We start from the raw sequence: 22727 nt of genomic DNA, 5'->3' as shown, positions 1-22727 counted from the left end.
AACGCACTGGATAGCTGGCTAATCAGAGCACACCTCGCTTTTCAGACCGATTAGTTTTGTAAAAATCGACGCGTTTCAAAAAGGCGGGGCATAGAGGAGAAACAATAATGTACAGTATGTGGAAAATAATGGATCTTTTTAACTTTAAACCGCATAAACGCATTTCATTACACCAAATACACAAAATAATGTTCTTTTTAGCAGCATCATATGACCCCTTTAAAATAAATAAAATTTCACAGTTCTAGTTTAAAGCTGTAGGTGGCGTCGTCCCCCTTGGGTCAGCAGCAGTGCTGTAAGAAGAGGTGTGAAGGGTTTTCACACGAGATATTAGGTATGAGCACTGACTTGACGTCAGAGAGGAGAGTCGGGCTGTGAAATGTATATTTTTGGCTGAAATCTAGATTGGTTCAGATGCAATGTCACAGTTCTGTTCTCCCAGAAGAAAGGCTTCACGTCTGGGGGAGAGTGACCCAGATACTGAGCACAGGCGTAAAATATGTGATATACGTTACAGCATCTGCAAAGACACAACTCTGTTTCTGTGCAATGAGATATGCTCTGGCTGCACTATTTAATGTTTCGTATATTTATGATAGTGATTTACATTAACCGGGCTGTAAATCCATACTCACCAACAGAGCCACTGGCAGCTATGGCAGCCGCCTCCAGAAGCACCTCCACTATCCCAGCACGCACTGTGGCTGAGCTCTTACTGTTGGCATCCAAATGACCCAGGAGCTGCTGGATGACCAGATGAGAATGCTGGGACTGGAGGGAGTGAAAGAAAGAGAGACAAAGAAGAGAGAATAAAAAAATATATATAATAAAAAAATAAATCAATAGATATATATTATACACATATTTAAAATTTATTATTTTTGCATCACTACTGTAACCAATGCAAGATATTATTAAAATATAATAATAAAAAAAAAAGCTTTAAACACATTCGGACAAACAGCTAGTGCCACCCAAAATGATTTATTAGAAATTTTAAATAATACAAAAAAATTAATACTTAAATAAAATTAACAAAATAAATAAAAATAAATGGCATGTATTTCAAGTTTTTTTCATTAAGTAAACAGTGTACGTTTCTTCCACTTATTTATTTTTTTCATAATAACAGCAAGCGAGTTTAGATTCTTGTCTCAATTTAAAAGAGGACTGAACTCACCTGAATGGAGTACATGATGATCTTAAAGCAGCGCACTGCAAATGTTTTGCCTTCCCACAACGAATGATTATCAAGATGCCTGCGGTGAGAGAATAGAGCTCGAGCTTAGGAAATGAAGCCAAAAATGACTGAAAAATGAGATTCACTCCACCCGCTAGGAGATTAATTAAAAAGTCATAAATACTCCATAACTGAACATGAGTATTAAATATTCTGAGTTACTCTTAGTCTCACTAGAATTCACTAAATTCACTAAATTTTAAGTGGCATACAGCTATACCTTAAAAACTAGGTGCGATATGTGGCGGGTCTCTTACATAAGCACAGGGGTGACTGCGTTCTTGATGTTGCCATAGGCGGCACGGCCCAGCAGTTCCCGAAAGCAGCGCTCCGTCAGCTCAGCTGGGCTTTCTTTCTCCTTCTTACTGGCTTGCAGTGGGGAGGGAGAGCGACTGCAGAGGAAACAGAAAGAGAAAGAGGGTTTAAACAGAGCTTTGGTTTCTGAGAAGAAGCTGAATAAAAACATACTGACAAATAAAATGATCAAATGAGAGTTTACAAGTAAAAAACATAGGCGTAGCTTGACGTTTGAGCTTGAGGGAGAGGGGTTGGGGGGGCAAACCAAGCCAGCTGATTTGGTCAGTCACACTTTAAAATACATTTTAAATTTTCTATAGTAAACAAATTCACACTCTGTGTTTTTACTATGATTACGTAGAGCAGCAGTAAGCGCTTGAGGTTGTCATGGCAACCAGATACATCGCACATTAATAACTTGCGCTATGCATATTTTTGCTGCGCTAGCAAGAAACATGTTGAAAATAATGCACTATAAACATGTTTGTCAACAATATCAAAGTAGGCTTTTATTAAACAAATCAAGGTGTGAATTTCTCACCCACTGCTTTAAAACAGATATCGGCTGGACGTGATTCAAGTTCAACGCACATTAGCATTCCAGTTTAAAATATTATAAAAAAAATCTTTCAGTCGGTAAAAATGGGCTACAGGTGGTGTTTTTACCATGGGCAAGCTATGCCCATGGTAAAAACACTACATGTAGCCCATTTTTAGTAGTCCATTTCTAATGGAAGACAAGGATTCTTGCACTAAAAATGTCATCATTTAGATACATTTAGAAAACACAGTTTTCCTGCTACTGTAACGTTAAGACTATTGTATCACCTCTATTATGATTGGCTAATCTCCACTTAATCCAATTGTTGTTTAAAATGTAAGTCAAGATGTTATCATACATATTTTTCTTCAAGAAAATTTGTCCTAAGTATGTTCTGATGGTCTTTTCAACAAGAAAACATGACAAAACAGTTCAAGAAAATTCTATTTGAGTTACTTAACCTGAAAGTTTGAAATTAAAAACAATACTATATAATATTGCATATAACAAATTCTTGCTACAACTATATAAAATATTTTTTTATTTAATATTTGATAGTAATTCTAATAATTGTTTAGTAACATTAAAAGCAAGACAGTCAACTACTGAGTCACATGAATCTTATAATTTCTTATTAACATACATATTTTGCTTCTCAAGTAAATTTTTCTTATGTTCTGATGATTTTTTTTTTTACAAAAAAAACCCAACAAAATTTGATAGTAATTCTTACATTGTTATTATTGAAATTTCTTAAAACCCTGTAAAATATGTTACAGCACCTAGAGACTCATTAGTCTTGTCAAGTACTTATACACATTTTCTCCTAAGCAAATTTATCTTAGGTTTGTTCTGTTGTTTTTACAATAAATTTAATTTTAACATTTTAAATTTTAAAAGAAATGTAATTTAGGAGATTGAAGAATGAAATGAAAAATAATACAATATTACAATATTGTACACAACTAAACTTCTCAGAACTACAAAGTCTTTCAGCTTAATATTTGATAGCAACTATAGAGTCACTTGAGTCTTATCAAGTCCGATTATCTTGCTTCTCAAGAAATTTTTTAAAAGAAAACATCAGACAAAACAGAGATTATGAAAATGCTTTTTTTGTATAGGAGTCTGAAAGTCTGACATCATGTAATGTATAATGGAAAATTTCCTGTGTGAGCTTCACTGTGTGTGAGTGTGTCAGAAAAAATCTGAGGGTCTCACAGGGTTCGTCTCATCATTCATTTATCACACTGTTCCTCTGCCCTCACACACCCTGCTGTCAGTCAGTCTGCTGCTCCGCTCACGGTCCCTCGGTTATATAACCACATGACGCTGGGCTAAATCTGCAGAAACTCTTCTCACCTCAGCTAACAAACCCTCCTGCCACACATCCAGAAAGATGCTGGACTGTTTAGTTGACCAGAAATAAAAGTACATTGTGTTTTAGTTCACTGCTGTGGTTGCACTAAACCAGCCTTGCAGTTTTGCCCATCTGAAATGTGCACATCTCACAGGAAGAGTCAATTATCAGCTGCCCTTTACATCAAACGGCAATTAGCACATACCAAACAGCAGGAAAGGGGCAATTAATGTCTCCACCTGTGGTGTAATTATGGGTGCATAGGGGGCGCATCAACAAGGAGTCAGCTTTGGTGATTATAATGGGAGCGATTTGGTATGACGCGTCACAACACATCGAAGCGGTCTAACTATAGGTCAATTTCGAATTCAATTGCAACTTTTTGTTTTAATGCAAAATTTAAAAGATTTGCACTGGTGTGAATCAGCTGTAGCCATAACCCTAACTCAAGTCACATATATTACGAAAAGGCTTATTAATTTGTGATGAATAATCTTAATAATCTTTTTTTTCTTCAAAAGTGACAGTAAGGACTTGGTTAGTTATTGTTCACTTTCTATCAAAGGATCCTGAAAAAATGCATCAGAGTTTTCTATAAAATATTAAGCAGCACAACTGTTTTCAACACTGATAATAATACATTTTTCTTCAGCAGCAAATCAGCATATTAAAATGATTTCTAAACAATCATATGACACTGAAGACTGGAGTAATGATGCTGAAAATTCAGCTTTGCCATCACAGGAATACATTATATTTTGAATTTTATATAGAAAACATCTATTTTAAATTGTAATTTCACAAAATTACTGTTTTACTGTATTTTTGATCAAATAAATTGGGTCTAGGTGAGCATAAGAGACTACTGTCAAACATTCTGGAATATCTGAAAGATAAAAAAAAATTCTAATCTACTTTTGAAATTTCTTAATAAAACTGCTGCCTAGTAATATTAAAAGCTGGATAATCCAGTGCAATATGCTTAACAGTATATTTCCATTTATATACACGTAATTAGTAAATGTAAATTATCTGGCTCAATGGAGGATTCAGCTATGAGAGCCGCCAAGTATCCCTGGAGGAAGACAAGTTCGTGTGAGTCAATTATTAACCAATTTAAGCCCAACACTCTCACCTCTCTGTGCCTTCACCAGACTGCAGATTGAAGAGCAGTGAGGGGACAATCTTGTCCATGTGCTGAGGGTCCCAGATGTTCGCCTGCAACTCATCGTTTACGGTCTTCCTCACTACACCCTGTAGACCTTTGATGCCAGCCATTCGAATTCTGAGACGAGTAAGTGACGTGAAATTAGATGTATAGCTTGTATATAGTGTGTATAGCATGTATATAGTGTATATTCTCTGTAATGTTTTATCTATCCATCCATCTATCTATCTATCTATCTATCTATCTATCTATCTATCTATCTATCTGTCTGTCTGTCTGTCTGTCTGTCTATCTATCTATCATTATACATTTATCTATCCATCCATCCATCCATTATCCATCGATTATCCATCTACCTATCCATTTATCTATCCGTCCATTATCCATCTAACTAGGGATGTAACGATTCACCGCGAGCCGGTTGAAAATTGATACAAATATGTGACGATTCAAATCGGTTGAGATGTTAAACGAATCGCGATACATTTGGGGGTGGGAGTTTATATGAATGTATCTCTGAGGGGAACTGACTGTCTTTAGAAAAGTTTAGATGATATTTTCTTTTCATCTCGTCTCTGTATAATTCATATTAAAGCAGCGTTCATAAGCGCTGCGCTGTTCTGCTTTGTTTACAGCGGTAACCAAGGAAACACTGTATCGCTGCTGTTCCATAAGTATGGGGGTAGAAGTGTTGCATTATTCCAAATAAATAGATTATGATCCACAAATAAATCTCAGAGTTTCACAAACATTAATTAAATTCACAAATAAATAAAATGAGATTTGCAAATAAAAAACATATTCACAAATACATTTTTATGTCACAAACACGACTTGGCCTGCCATTCATTTGTGAATCGCGTCCTGTACATTTGTAGATTGCTGCACGCATTTGTGGATTGCTCGCTGTGCATTTGTGGATTTTGAAACATTTCTAGCGTCAAAGACGCTGACAATCCACAAATGCATGGACTCCACCCACCGTCTGCTCAAGCCAATCAGATAACAGCCACACTTCGCTGACCAATCATAGCACGTTCTCGCTATAACCAATCACGTTTTGCTTTCTACAAACGCTTTGCTTTCTAGCGATCTACAAATGCACAGGATGCAATTCACAAATAAATGCCAGGCAAAGTTGTGTTTGTAGAATAAAAAGATATTTGTGAATATACTTTTTATTTGTGAATTTAATTCATGTTTGTGAAACTAAGATTTATTTGTGGATCCCTACATCTAACTATTCCATTCATCTACCTATTCCATCCATACATTCATCCTCTTATCCATTCATCCATCCATCCATTTTCCATCTACCTATCATTAATCCATCCATCCATCCATCCATCCATCCATCTATCTATCTATCTATCTATGCTTGCATCCGCCCATCCATCCACCCATCCGAATTGACTGCAGCACACTGTCAGATGTGTGCATAAGTGTTTGCTCACTTAGTGCGGATGTCGGGGTCCTCATAGCTGGAATGGCACATCTCACTAAACCGTGACACGAAGAAATCATAACTGCGATGATATGAGGGGGTGTCCTCCTCAATGTTAGCAAACTTCACAAACTGCAAATGAGAGCAATTCAATAGAAATACATTAATCACATAACTAGACAAACCAAAGCAAAATCAGGTTTAAAAACCCATTTCCTTGAAAAGACTGCAAATGCTGCTCTACCCAGGGCCAGCTAGTGGGTGATTATTATGAGATGGTATAATCAAAGATTAAATGTTAATGTAATGTTGTTTTGTTCTACATTAGCCCTGACAGACAGCACTGTCACCTCATCATCATTATTAGACAATAAAAGCTTTTCTGACACCTACAAACAAGAATAATAAATATCCATATACTGTAGAGGAATAGGCTTCACCTGCATGGAAGTAAGTTAATTAAATTAATAACATTAATACATTATTTTAATATTAGGATGGGTTCATTAGGTAATGCAGATTTGAATAGTTAAAAATGTCATTAATCATGTATGAATCATGTATTACATTTACATATAATTTCACACATGCAGATATTTGCATGTATATTAATATCTCATGTACATGAACTACTAATCTGTTATATAGAAAGTCTTACCGTATTTGTTTCAGGCTAAAAAATGAATCTTTTATCATTTAACAGGTTTTAGGTTATTTATAGAGTTGAGCTATTTTAGATCAAGATCACTAAAGTCGTGAATAAAAAAATAAAAAAATGCATTAATATAGAAATAGTAGAGAACTGATAAATGAGACCATGTCACCTAGATTATTTAATGACTCATTTTAAACTAGTGCCTGCATATCAAATCTGTAATTAATAAATAATTGCATTGCAAACTCTGGACCTACATTTCCTTCCTATTATGCAATTTGGCTTTTGCCGAACCGACTGAACCGTCAGAGAACAGATGTGGGTGCAGTTCTGACTAACGCATCTCTGTCCTAGCATTTCCAGGTAAATAAGGTCATTGTGAAACACCACTGAGAAATAAATCTGTTTAAAAGGGGTTTTTATATGTGACTGATATCTGCAGCATGCAGCTAAGGTGTTTCTGGATGATACAGAATAAAATAAAATGGGTTAGTCACCCTGAGTTTAAGTACTGCATTTTATACGTTTAATGTGGGTGCATGTTCAATGCCCTAGATTACTCATTTTGATCTATAATTGAGTTTGATTTTATGTCCATGTCCTATTGCATTTAGATGGATGCACTGCAGTGTGTGTGCTTGTTTATGACTCATCTGCAATGTTCATCAGCAAACATATTTTTATATAACTGGCTAAAGTTTTCATATAAAACAAACCTTCACTACACATGGGGTCCAAAATACAGAGCATTAAAAAGGCCATATTACACACTTTTACAAATAGAATGGGACAAAAATATCTCTAATTATTGGCGACATCAGAAATGGATATTATATAATAGATGCTTTTTTTGAACATTTTAGCAATTTAAAAATATTAAAAAAAGGATTTTTTTTACACGGCACCCCGGTTGGGAAACACTGGCTTAGATGGCTGCAGCACTTTAAAAGGATGAATTTAGAAATGCAACTTCTCTAAAAATGTTTTAGCAAGTTGACAGTCCAAGTTGGAAGTGACTTTCAGCTCCCTTAACTCTTTTATTCATTTTATCCCCTCATCTACTGCTGTTAAAAATATGAAATATTGATGCTTAAAACATTGCAGATAAACTTGCAAGTACCTCACTGATAGTTGAGTCTTGGTTAATTAGTAAACAATTAAATAATCTTTAGGGAGACAATGTAGCATACAGATTTATGGAAACTACTCAGTCCATCTATTTACATGGACAGTGAGTTTTTGGTGCTAAAGAAGAAAGTTATCTGTAGAAGTTTTTCTGTAGCTGGAGAATCATTATAGTAATGTTCACCCCTGCTGGTTTGAACCCACACTGAACACTAATTTACTGAACTGCCGCAGTGCACAGGTTCACGACCATGAGCTGAAGGAGATATTTCAGATATCTCAGCTTTCAGGTGGATAGCTTTTCAGAAAATAACATAAAATGGTGTTGAACTCAGTCTCAGTCTCAGCAAAGACTGTGAGTCGCTTGCATCCTCGGACACCTGCTTTGGTAATTGCCTCTTACACATTAAATGCACTTTCTTTTAAGTGGTCTCGAAAAGCAAGCATCTTCCGACAGCATAAATGCAATTGCAAATAAGCGGTTTGAGAGGCAAACGAGGGCTGTTTGACTGTAAATAGACTCTCTCTGAAGAATGGAGTTGAGAGAGAGGGAATGCTCTCACCTCTGGGTCTTCAGGGAAGATGTTGTCCACCAGTCTCTTGTAGCGCGGCCTCAGCGCTCCACAACAACCACACACCCCTGCAGAGAGAGAAAAATCAAGAGCAAATGTGGTTAAGGATTCATTTCTGTAAGCAAAGTGGCATTGATTTTAGAAAGACAGCTGATTTCCGCCCACAAATGGCATCATAAAAAGGGTTCTGGGTTGTCATCAACACCACAGAAAGCGATCTCAAGACATTGACAAAGTGTCGTATTCCTCACAAGCCTGTCATCTTATAAACATATAACATTTCTTGAAATGGGAGACAAGCCTTTTCTAATATATAATGTTACTGACCAAAATTTGAGACAATATTGTAAACATTTTAGCTCACAATATACACTCTTCCAGAAATAGAGGCTATGACCTTGGATTATTAGTCTAGTGTGATAACATGGGGGGGGGACGTTTACAAGTTTAGTGGGACGTTCACAAGGCGATGTGTGGGCTTGTGGACGGTCCTTCGTGCAGGTCGGAAATGGCACAAGCTGCATCTGTCAAACACAGACAACCTTGAGGAAAACCATGCAACATATAACACACCATCTGACATCGGCTGCCAATATGCAGAGAGAAATCTGTGATCCGATTGGCCCACGCTTCTCAGCAGTGATGAGTCACACGTGTCCCACTGAACACCGTGACGGCGAAACAATGAACTTCTGGAGGCAAGCATAACTTGTGTTTTCTTCCACAGTATTAACTGAAAACTATGGTAAGATAAAATCCATTTCTGAAGTCACAAAACAGATTTCATGGAGATCTGGCTCATCTTGAGAGCAGAAAGACCTTAATCTCTGAATGACGTCACTGAAGGGAAAATCTTCCGATCTGCGAATGGTTTTTCTGATCTGTTCCGCTAAAATGAGTGTTTGAGAAACAAGAGCCAAGGCGCCTCTATTTTTAGTTTCTGCTCCATTTTGACTTCAAAGAGAAGCTTTACCCCACTGCTCAACTCAATGTCCCTGTTTATGTTGAACCCATTTATGTTCCATCCTCATGCCATTCCAAACATTGACTTCCTTTCAAACGCAAAAGTATAAGTAAAATATTCAGGCTGCTCTTTTGCATATTCAATGAAAGTGAATAAGTCATTATTCACTGAAAATAGTTTTCGTATATTAGTACTTTATCATATTCAAATTATTTGCAAATACAGGACAACCAATGCCACTGGGCATCATGTAAAAAGTAAAAGACTGTTTGCAAATAATGACTGAAATTTTTATATATTTTCTGACACAAAGCTATCATATGGCTTTAGAAGACTTGGAATATAGTGTATTCTTTGATTAGTAGAAAGTTCAAAAGAACACCATTTATTTGAAATAGACATCAACTGACTATCACTTCTTATTAATTGAATGCATGCTTGCTATATGAATACATATATAAAAATCTATATAAAAAAAGTCTTACTGGCCCCAAACTTTTGAACGATGTGTGACCTCGAAAATCAAATTTCAGTTAGTTCCACATAAAACTCCATCAAAAGGCTTCAGAAGGCTTATGGACTACTGATACCTTTATGGTGCTTTTAGCTCTTTTCTGGAGCTTGAAAGCCCCTGGTCCCCATCCACCTTCATTTTATGTAATAGAGCACCTCTGAGATTCTGCTGAACACTTTTGTGAATCATGCACATTTGGAAAGACATGAAGGTGAGTAAATGACAGAAATACCATTGTTGGCTTAACTACTCCTTTAGGGTTTGTAGGTTTTATGATAATGCTGCTGCCACGTGAGAGAAGGAGAACTGCTGCACTGCGCCGTGACTCTGTACCCACATGAACAGACAGAGACGGCACCACACTGACAGCCAGTGCTGCCACCCCCTCACAAACAGCTGTTTCCCCTTCTTGTGTCTCTCTCCAACAAATTAAATCTCCATCAAGCAGATAAAGACACAGAGAGATGGTCTTTAATGCAGAAAACTTTTATTATTCATTGTCTGAGACTGGATTGGTAAAGCATATGCAATGTTATCAGTCATGCCAATTAAGCCAATGGAGCACACAAACTTTTGTCACGATAGGCACTGTCTGCATGCTTGACTAGTCAAGGCTGGGCTGCTCTGTTTTCACTGAAACTAGATCGTATGGTGATCCGCAACATGACCAGCTCAACGTCATAATCAAAACACCACCAGCACACTCTCTAGGAGTATAAACCCACACAACTGGCTCTTCCTTGACATAAAATGAAACCAATACATGTGGTTTATACTTCTGTGTATATTGCACCTATGCATTTGTTTTCCCACAAACATCACAAATTTAGTGTAAAATCTATATAACAACAGTCAGGAAGGATGTTTTCTGCTGGCCAGATGGGTCTTTACTTAAGATTTTGACTAGCCATGCCAAAATTCACTACTGTTTGGAGTTAAGATTTTTTTTTTTTAAGAAATGACACATTTATTCAAGTATTAAATTTAATTAAATGTTTATTTTAATTTATTTTTTATAAATAGTTTAATTATAATTTTTTTTCTTCAATTTCTTTTCACAGAAAATAAACATTCTTGACAAAAATGTTCTAAAGTCATTTTCTTAAAAAAAAAAAAAAAGCAACAAGCTGGAAAGTATACAGCTATAATTTAACTCAATTCATAAACACACCATCCTTGCAATTTCACCAAAACCTCATCTATTTCAGTCTGCTAGATAACATTATATTGGTGATAAAACAAGCAGAATTAACGACAACAATCACATCACAGAAAAACCAAACATTTGTTTGCAAGGCATAAAAAAAAATGATGGACAAGATCAATGAATGTAAGATTTTCAATGTCACTGCAGCAGTGGCCAGAAAGGCCAAATTACAGTTCTGAAAACTGGTCAGAAACACGCTAACACTGGTCCCAAAGATGTGTCTATAGTTAATCTATAGTTAAAGGTGCAATAGGAGATCTTGGAAAATGCTAACTTTAGCCTGATAGCACTGAAAGCGAACGTCCCACCCTCCCTGCAATCGCCGTCCAAAGCCACGCCCCCTGAACCAAATACATTTAGACCACTTAACTTAATGATTGCTATCGGGATGTGAAGAGATTTTCAACCAGCATAACAAAAAATGTTTCTGAAGACAATCACCTATTGCACCTTTAATAATGACTATTGAGCGTTCATCACTTCATGTAGTCACTGGTGTTCCACATTTGTGTGTTTCCTGGCTACAAATAGTTTCTGCTTCACTTGATGATGTCTGGGAAGTTTTTTTCACACTGACAAATTATGCATTTCGCATACGGCACAGAACACTACACTAACACCACTTATACTCTCAGAGAGCAGAACAGCTCATATTCTGTCATTTATCAAGCAGTGTTTCCTCTGTTGTGTACAATACTATAGCAATAGTTTAGCCACAGATGGGAAAGAGTGAACTCTCTGTGTCCTCTATTTGTGCCAGAATCTGTGATGTTGACAGAACTCTCACCATTGATTAATCTGCGGTGTCAACAGGCCAACCAAATTGTGTCACATGGACAAAGCTTTGGGGGAAATCGATATATCCAAACACATTCTATACAGATTGATACTGAGAGAGAAAAGAAAATGCTTATTAAAAACAGACAGAAGGAAGGAGATTAGAGAGGAAGGGAAGGAAGGGGACGATGCTAATGACGGTCATTCAAACAGCAGGAAGCATCTCCAACTGTTTCCTCCATCAGAAACAAATCTGCTCCACTCTCTGATGCCACATGGCTTCGAGCAAAAGCATATACGCACCATCCTTTACCCAAATAAACAGGCTTTTAAAGCAAAAGACAAATGTATAGAATCAGTGCCTTTAAAAGCATCTAATCTTCAGGGCTAAAACTAAATTCTGGTATCTGTTCAGGCATCATGTTAATCAACTAATCTTGATTTATCACAATGTCAGACCCTCATCATGCCTTAAATAAGAAATAATAGATCAGTACTACTCTCAGACATTCATTATAACCAGGGACCAATATTGCTTTTCTGCAACACCTGCCAATATTTAGTGTAGAATTATTGAGTGTAGTCTCAAGGCTGAATCCACAAACCGCCTGCTTCCTCTCTCTCGCATCTGCATAAATTCACAATCAGCACAGCATTCCCAGCTGCAACAGAGCCTTGATTATGAAGAGAAGGTTCCTTGATTACAATGTACGTTCCAAATGCTCGACAGAGCCCCACAACAAAGTGCAATTCACAGGGTATTCAGCCAGTTACAATGCAAAATTCTGGGATTACAAATCATAAAGAATGTTCCAACTTAAACACTGCAAACAACATAGGAAAGAAGTGTAAATCAATATATCAGCCCTACATAAAGTCTGGCTAAAAGATATTTTATTATAAAAAGTAGAGACATATTGCAAAGCACTTCACAATCAGTAAACAAAAATCGGCACACTGCCACTGCTGCTCCCTAGGGATGCACGATATTGGATTTTTGCCAATATCTGACATGCCGATATTTTTCAACACATTTTGGCCGATAGCAGATGCACATACCGATATATTTCCTTTTGTTTGGAAACAACATCAAGTCTCTCCTGTGCAGAGATTATAAACAAATTATTTTTCATTTTTGGTTAGTTTTTAACAAAAACTTGTTTGGATTAAATAAGCAATAATGAAGTTATTTTATAATGAGAGTACATTTAAATCTTTGAAAATAGCTATAAATCAACTATAAATCAATCACTGCATTTTTTTTTCAGACAGATGCAGTGGTAACCTTAACATTTTATTTGTAGATTTAATATTTGTAGATGGTCTAAAGCAAAGGAGTTGTACAAATTCAGAAAATCTTTTAGAGCTCCTTGTATTAAAGTTCTCATAATTCGTTTAAATTTTTTTTAATTATATATATATATATATACATTCATGAATAAATCTGCATATATAAAATTAATTTGTAAATATAAAATTTATTTAATGACACATCATTCTGTACTTGTATTCCCAAATTGAATGTGGCAATCCAAAACAGTGAATCTAATCATCATTCAGATGATTAAAAAGTTTGCTTCAAGAACGACCACACTGCTGACGTGATCTTATCGCTAGCATAACTTGAGCAAATGTGAGTTATTTGTCTTATCGGCAAGGCATATCGGCATAATTTTCCATATCGGGCCGATGCCAATGTTTATAATGGTCCGATAATATCGTACATCCCTACTGCTCCCAAAGATCAGTTTATAAAAATCAACACAACGTTTCGACCCTAAGGTCTTCGTCAGGCAAACAACAAGTGCACAGAAGAGTCTTTTTTTGTGTGTGATTATTTTGTATTTTACTTTTTGAAAAAAAAAAATTACGTTTATTGGATGATTGGGTAATTAGTTGACTAATCATGTCAGGTGTGATGGATTATGTTGATATAAATTGTACTCTTCTGTACACTTGCCTGACGAAGACCTTAGAGTCGAAACGTTGTGTTGATTTATTGAATTGCTCTTTGGGAGCAGCAGTGGCAATGTGCCAATTTTTGTTTACTGATAGTGAAGTGCTTCATTTGATCGACAACCTGCCTAAAGTTTTGGGATGTGCGCATATTATATTTTCTTTGAACTGCATATTGCAAAGCAGGCACATATTGCAAATTAAATTGCATTTATTTTGATTTCAAAGTTTGCATTTGGATCTTTAATATGTATTGTTTTGTTGGACAACATTGGGCAGTAAGTGAAATATATATATATATTAAATACGGATTTTTTAAAATACAAATACAAAAACGAAAATACCGAGATATATACCGTATATCGCAAATCGGCCAAAAAATACCGATATATGAATTTTTGCCCATATCGCCCAGCCCTATAAAGCATAATGTGAAACACATTAAATCTCATCTTTCATTGGCTCCAAACTCACACCATTGTTTTAAAAGCACCAGAAAGAAACTGAGAATCAGTCAGCGAATGGCTTACTTATAATTGTTTCTACACATTAATTTCACTATTTGTAGTGAGATTTCACTAAAAGTACAGAAGTACATCTTCAAAAAACACAAGGACACTCACACATCTAGCAATGTGAAGAGCTCAGTGGGTCAGCATTAGGAGATGCTGTATTGCCCTTCAGTGATGTTATATAACACACAGCTAGAGCCCACATTCTTCTATTTTTACACACGAGGGGAGAGGGCCGCCTCAGAAGACATCTCCAGCATATGCACACACACATCTCTACCTGAAACCACCAGCTGCCCATCATAGACAATCACATGATTTCAAATGTCTAAGTCCAACAACAATATGAGTAATGATGAATTAAGAAAAATCGATATTTCTACACTGATCATTAGATGAGATTAGACTCACCTTTACTGTCATTGTGCAGAGTACAATTACAGAGCCAATGTGGTGAATAATAAATAGGCCTAAGTGTTATAAAAATCCATCCCATGTATTTAGGAGAACAAAATCATAACTTCCTGGGAAACCTGTGCAATATGTAATAAAAAATCGAATCTGTAATAAAAATGGAAGTTAGTGCAATCTGTGATATGGAAAATATGATAGAATAGAATAAGGCTGGGCGATATAGCTAAAAAATGTATCAACGATATAATGTTTCATATCGTTCGTTATCGATAATTATTGAAATTTTTTATAACCTTTTTTAAAACAAAGAGCAATAGAATTTTTTTTCTTTACATTTAACCACTGTATTTTTAAATTAACTCAATTTATTGAGACAAACAACAAATATTTTTTTTGTTTTAACAGTCAAACACAAAATAAAAATTAAACAAATATCTAATTTCTAAGAAATGCGCTGAATATGCGTTCTGTGTGAATGGCTTGGTTTCGGTTTTAACCTAATCAAGATCTTTTACGCATTGAGCTACTATATTTCTGTAATATTTTGAATGAATAACGTGCAAATGTTTATTTTAATTTCGACTAATATTCATTTTTTAATTCACAATCTCCTCATCACAGGCAGGCACAGCACTCATGTTCGTGTGTGTGTGTGTGTGTGTGTGTGCTGTCTGCGTCACTCATAGCACTTGCCTATATCGTGCACTATATCTAACATTTTTTATATCGTTATCGAAGAAGGTGTAACGTCGATAAATATCGATACCATTTTATTGCCCAGGCCTAGAATAGAATTTATGCACATCTTAAAAAAACATTTACTGAAACTGTACTTTTGGCAACTTTCTGACGCTGCACAGATGAGTGGGCTATATCAACATCTGCGGCATATTTTTAGCATGGATTACTGATTTCTGGAAATTAGAGAGGAAGGGAAGGAAGGAGAAGATTTCTGGAATTAACTGTAAGTTTCAAAACGAGAGTGGAAAATCGTTATGAAAATGGTCTAAAATATGACTATGTTTTTAGCCCAAAAAGACTTAAACTTGGTGGGACCTCAGGGGAAAAGCAAAATATTACAAACAGTATGATAACACTACAAGAAATCCATTGAGTTTCCTGAGCTATTAAAGAGCAAGAGTGAGGTGAAAAAAGAGCTTATGCAATAGTGTTATCTATGATTGCATTAATCAGTTCTCCTGTGACATGATCAGCTGACATGCCCTGCTAACTTATCATCACATGGCGAATTGTGTCCTGATCGATAAACATCCAGTCGTAACATGATCTGTTAACACCACAATCAGTAACCGCACTGAAGGGTCATCAAACGTACAGAATTACAGACAATGTCATATCAGCTAAAATCTCCAAAACAAACCAGCAGATCAAACAAACATGCACGGACTCAGAAAACTCAACAACATAAGAAACGTGCCACCATGAGAGCAATCAAACAAACCTACAATAAAGCAATCTCATGACAGCAGACAGCGTCTGTTTGACAGCATGCACACTTGGGTTTATCAAGAGTCACTGGATGTACTAAAGAGAAGTCATGTCCGAGTGCTCAAGGAATGCAGTCAGGGAAGATTCCAGTTTCCCTTTATTACGCACAAACCCCTGCAGAACACACACACACACAAACAAAGCTCAGTGCTTACCATACATTGCTCTTGATGTCAGTGAAGCTGCTCTCTCTTCTCAATCCTTCTCTGCAGCGTCTTAGATGCAGCTACAGAGGGATTTTTGGAGACACTCAGCCTAAACGCTCACACACATGCGGTCTGCTGCTCTGACGGCTGAAAGTGATGCGATACAAAACGGGAGAGATCGCACATGCTAATGGACAGTGATGGTGAAGCTATGATACTGCTGGGATGACCTTGGCTATTGCACCAGCCTGCGCATGCAGGTCTCAAAAAAATAAGGCTCATTTTGCACGCATGAGTGTACACCTGCTCACCAATCACCACTCAAAGAGGGAGGGGCTAGAGAGAGAGGAGGAGAGAGTGGGATGTGCTCATTCATTCTTGGCAGAAGCTCCTCCCTCTTTCTTAGATTCTCTCTTTCTCTGGTTGTGTTCAGAATCAAATACTACTGTACCGCTTACTGCATAGCGTACAATGTATACTGCTGATTTTAATTCATGAAACTTGGGAAAAACGGAAATATAAATGTGCTTTTTTAAAGAAACATCACTACAATTGTCTTCAAAGTAAACAGCAGCATGTCTTGTCTAGTCAGTATTGTTATATATTTCTGAAAATACTGAAAAATGTTTATGTACACTCTAAAAAATGCTGGGTTAAATATAACCCAGCGCTGGATAGCTGGGTCAAAACAACCCAATAGCTGGGTCAAAACAACCCAATAGCTGGGTCAAAACAACCCAATAGCTGGGTCAAAACAACCCAATAGCTGGGTTTGTCCCTTTTTAACCCAGCGCTGGGTTATATTTAACCCAGCATTTTTTAGAGTGTATACTGTTACCATTCTAAAGCTTGGAATCTGTATGATTTTATAATCTTTTTGAAAGTCGTCTCTAATGCTCACCAAAGCATTTATTTGATCAAAAATACAGTAAAAACAATTGTATTGTGAAATTATTACAATTTCAAGATTACTTTTTGAACATATTTTAAAATGTAATTTATTCCTGTGACGCAAAGCTGAATTTTCAGCATCATTACTCCAATCTTCAGTGTCACACGGTCCTTCAGATCATATTATCAACTTTGAAAACAGTTGCGCTTTTTAATATTTTTGTGGAAACAGTGATAGATTTTTTTTTCAGGATTCTTTGATGAATAGATGGTTAAAAAAAATAGCATTCATTTGAAATATAAATTTTTTGTAACATCTTAAATTTCTTGATGGTCACTTTTGATTAACTGTATATTAAAAAAGTATTAATTTCTTTAAAAATAAAACCTTACTGACCCCAATCTTTTGAACAGTAGTGTATAAGTATCAGAAACAATCCCTATTGCTATTACACAGTAAAAATAAAATAAAAAATTCAGGAGGACGTCTGTAAATAATACAAATTTGCATGGCTCTTCAAAAGACAAAACTCATGCATGGTAATATAAGTAAATAAAAAATACTTTCATATACTGTATATACATAAAACAAATATGCAGTGGTCTAATTGTAAAAAAAAAAAAAAATCCGGGAGGATGGTGTGGTCAATTTCTTTGGCAGGGCAGGGATCCTGTAGCTAACTTTACACACCGATTACAAAATGTCTAATTGTTAAACACATTTTTATTTATAAAAATTTGAGCTTTATTAAATGAACTATGATTTATAAACTGTTTTCCTTCTGGAGTCTGAAATGTTTTTTATTTATGTAATTTTTTTATCAATAACAATGATTAAACGATACAGATACCGAAATTCTACCAGTAGGTAGAAGCAAGTCCCCGTTTTAATAAATGATTAAATTAATCATTCAAATCATATTCGTTCAAAACGGCGGATTCAATTAGAAACAAAGCAAGTGACCTTAATGGATCGTTGAATCACTGGCTCACTCAATTCGTTCAAATATATTTTCATTCAGAAACGAAACACCGCCGTGTTGGCTGCACTGTTGTATAAAATTAAGAGCACATTTGCGATCGCACACACATGCTGATATTCAGGAAAGCACTCTTGCTTGTGTGATAAATATAGAAAAATAAAAACTAATACAAGGGTATTTTTTTCTTTTATTTCTTGAATTATAGGGGCATACTTCTAACTGCATTCTAACAGGCTTCAATGCTTTTGGACTCTCTTTTTTATGTGTTTTTGTTTGTTTTCCACAAAGTCAGTGACTCGATAATATCATGCTTTAGTATCGTCTCTTTGTCCCTCGCATGCAGTCACATATACAGCATAATAATGTTATGTCAGGCGAATGTCTTTAAACTCAAATCAAGGAAATATCATACATTCTTTTTATAGAATGTCAAAAGTTGCGTTTAAACCATTTTGCGTGAAAAATGTGGGCAGCTTGTATTGTATTTGGCCAAGCGCCGTTATTTAGTTCGTAAATTATCATACCAAGAGAATTTAAATTTTTCATGTGAATGGTTGCTATGGCTGTATATTATACCAGTTTTACATAATACACCGTATTGACCCGAATATAAGACGATGTTTTTTTCTTGGAAATACATCTGAAAAAACACGGTCGTCTTATATTCAGGGTCTAGACTTTGACATGTCAATAATACACCCACAACAATAGGTGGCGCCAAATACGCATAAAACGAGTGTGCCATGAAATAGCCTATGTAATGTAATGCGTGTTGTAAAGATCGCGAGTAAAAACAAAAGAAAAAGAAAACCTTACAGCTGCATGAGTCGTGACTGTCACGTTAGCCTGATGGGACAAAACTCCCTTTGTGATTTTAAAACGTAAGACAGTACCCAGATTTGAAGACTACAGTAAGATTTAACTTCTACTGTTAATAAGATTTTGGTAGGCTACTATTAGATGGATAGCCTAAATGTCCTAATTCAGATGGGCTACCTGTTTTGTTTTTTTTAATGGTATATCAAAAAGTGAATATTTTTTAAATGTGATTGTTGGTACATTTTACCAGTTTTTACCATACTTTCAAAACAAAAATTAAAATAGGAAAAATATGCAATATGAAAATAACTGAAGACAAAATGTGTTTTACTGAGAAAAAAAAAAATTTGGTTTTTAAAAAGCCTTTTTCCAAAAGGTACATCTGGAAAAAGGGGGGTCGTCTTATAATCAGGGTCGTCTTATATTCGGGCCAATACGGTACAACATTATTAATCTAAAGGAGATAGTAAGGGGGGATGGTGGTTTTACAGAGGGGATGCTTTTTGTCGTGCCATCCCCTTTCATTCTAGCCCTGCAAATATAAATAAATGTATATTTATATAAATCATAAATTGTTTGAATATTCAAAACCCACTGGCGTTTATGACATCCATATAAATCTAAGAGAAAATGTTATGCTTTACACACCTGTTGCTGCTAATTTGGCCATTTTAAAAATGCAAATATGGTCCAAAAATAGTAGTTGTCAAAAAAGATTTTTCCATCAGTTCCTCCTCCAAGAGATATTGATTCAGGAGTCAAATTCCCACATGACCCTGGAGTTTTTCTAAAAGCAGTAGTTAATTCAGCCTGGAATTTTCTCCAGGGACATCAGAGAAAAACACTGACATTTCCCAATCAGATGGCAATTAAATCACCAACTACTACCTGTAAAAGCTGAAATTATATTACGTCCCCCTGAGAAATAATTACTGCCAGAATAGGGCTTTAGAGCAGTACGTTAGTATGCTATTCCCAACATAGCCGTTGTCTCTCTCTCTCTCTTTCTCTCAGATGGCATGGTTTTCCTCCTGCAATCCATCATTCTCCTCCTACACTCTCTCTCACATGTGTGTTCTGTGGAAAACATACGACACACAAACAGCACAGCTAATGTGTAGGATTTCACACATGCTAAAATTTTTCCAGTGACACTAGATTGCAAGAGATATGCAATACCAACACCACAATAAATAGATATTTTATCCCAAATACTTATAGAAGCATGTTATGATCATATGTAAACATTTATTTATTTTTGTTAAAGAGGACATAACACACACAGTTTTGGCCAATCTCATGTTAATCTTGAGTACCTATAGAGTTGTATTGCATCCTTCATATCCAACGTGCATATGAAGCACGTTGATGGACTGATCTTGCTCTCGCTCTGGTTGCTGTGAGCGCTCTTCCAGGAGAAGTGCCCATACAAAGAATTCCGTCCATCATGACGTCATGAAGGGCCAAGCTCGAAAAAAAATGTTCTAGCTTTTTATACTGCTCTTTTATAAATATATACTCACACATACAAACACACACACACACACATATATATATATATATATATATATATACATACATATATACATATATATACATATATATAATAAAAAAGACAAAAAAAGAACAACAAAATTGCTGAAACCTAAACTAAATTTAAACGATAATTAAAAATACAAAAATAAAAGCTATTTCAAAATACTAATATATGGCATATTTATGATTATTATTAACTATAATAAAGATAATACACATTAATAAATACTATAATACCATATAAATACCACTAAAATAACACTGCTGGACTACATGTCAAAAGACTACAAGTCAAAAATGAAACTGAAGATTCAGTGCCTGGTAAAAATATAAATCAATGTTTTTTTGAACGTCAAAGCAAATCTGACATATTGGCAAATGTCAAACAAACAAAAAAAAGAGAAAATACTCTGTTGAACCCAGTTGCTGTGGAGCTGGAGCAATCGTGAATGTGCACATTTTTAGAAGACTTTCTATTAAAAATATGACACTAACCTGTCAGAATTGTCATTAGCGGATCTTGGAAAGATATTAGTCCACAAACAGCCAAGTGACATTTACACAGGAATTTGGCTTGGCTAATTAGCAACTAAATGCACTTAATTAAAACCATCCAGAGCGCAGATGCCAAGTGTCAGTCACAGATTTGGGTTTCCATGACAACGCAATAAATACATCTGTCATGATTTCAGCATCCAGGTTCCTCTGCACTGTCATCTTTTGCAAGGAATTTCATTAGAGATGCTTTTGACAACACCCTGGCAACCGCCCACAACATTCTTGCATCATGGCAGAGTTTTGCATTGGCAGACGGCACTCTTAAACTTTGCACTTGTCTTCTCATCCCAAAACGTACAATATTTACTTCAAAAGATTAAATCAATCAAATCGGAAATTCTTAAGCAAACGCATATACTTAAAAACTGTGCAATGATATCACTCTAGAGTTGCATCATGAGCACAATGCCACTCAACTGAGTGAATCTGATTCTGTGAGAAGAATACATCAGTATCCTTGCAGAGACGGGACCTCTTACCACGACTCGGGCGGTGATCCAGCAGGGTACGACAGTCCAGTGCCAACCTCCGGGTGGCAACAGGTTCAGGGACAGCCATGGGCATAAGAATACCAGCTCCAACACTCACAAACAACTCTTAAAAGTCACCAAAATATCGTCCTTTGGTTATCTAAATAAACCCATGGATGAAAATAATCAGTATAAAAGCAGCCTGCTCTCTTGCAACTCACATAATCCTCTAATGTGCTAAAATACAAAGTGCAGACAGCAAATTAGCAAATTGATCCAATGCTGAGTATCAGAACAATTATAATCTCTCTGAAAAACAAGAATTACTGATATAATATTATTAAATCCTTCAAAATCTTGATTTTTAAAGCAAGCAAACAAAAAGTCTCCTGTAAAGCGCCTGGTTCTTGCTGTCTCTCAGGTTTGGAGGTCTTTCTTTTTAAAGTTAATCACCAGGTCTTTTGCAGGCTGTTCAGCTCATGGCATCCCTTCAGTTCTGGGCAAATTCCTGCGCCCTTGTCACTGACAGCGTCTCCTCGGTCCGACAAACTCCCACACTCTCTTTCTCTCTGGAATTTACTGAAACAATGACGGAGAAGGAATAGTGGAACTCATTGTGTCAGTGAGATGTTTATTAATGAGGGAGAGAGAGAGAGAGAGAGATGCAAACCGGCCAAATCCAAGGGCTGTTCTTACAAACAGGACTATATGTAGGCCCAAAAGGAATCTGTGCCCACAGAATCCAGCAAAAGAAGAAAAAAAAAACTTTACCGATTCCTGCAGAATGGGAATAACTGTCATTTACAAATGCCTTCAGCTACAATTAACAGTGCAGCACTCAAAATCTGTACAGAAAAAAAACTGTACAGCCCAACTTTACCTTACGTTCTTTATAAATTAATTTGTTTTGGCTTGTTTATTGCTAAGCTTATATTATTATATACTGCAATTATATTTATCCATTAGAATTCTATATTTTTCAATTCTTATTCTGCTGTACTTGCCATCTTCGCGCTCTTGCAAACTGGATGCTCCGACTTGCCGTAGAGTCCTCGTAGCCACGAGAGGT

At 36.0% G+C, this 22727-nt stretch overlaps 1 pseudogene; it reads right to left on the bottom strand.

The window, feature by feature from the left end:
- LOC107743313 (protein EFR3 homolog B-like) overlaps positions 1-22143 on the bottom strand; it is a 29382-nt pseudogene extending 7239 nt beyond the window's left edge.
- Between the last annotated feature and the right edge of the window lie 584 nt (positions 22144-22727).

The sequence above is a fragment of the Sinocyclocheilus rhinocerous genome, unplaced genomic scaffold (genome assembly GCF_001515625.1).
Source record: "Sinocyclocheilus rhinocerous isolate Xijiao unplaced genomic scaffold, SAMN03320098_v1.1 scaffold827, whole genome shotgun sequence".
NCBI lineage: Eukaryota > Metazoa > Chordata > Actinopteri > Cypriniformes > Cyprinidae > Sinocyclocheilus > Sinocyclocheilus rhinocerous.
Note: the sequence above shows the minus strand (reverse complement) of the source record. Positions and strands in the feature narration are given on the sequence as shown.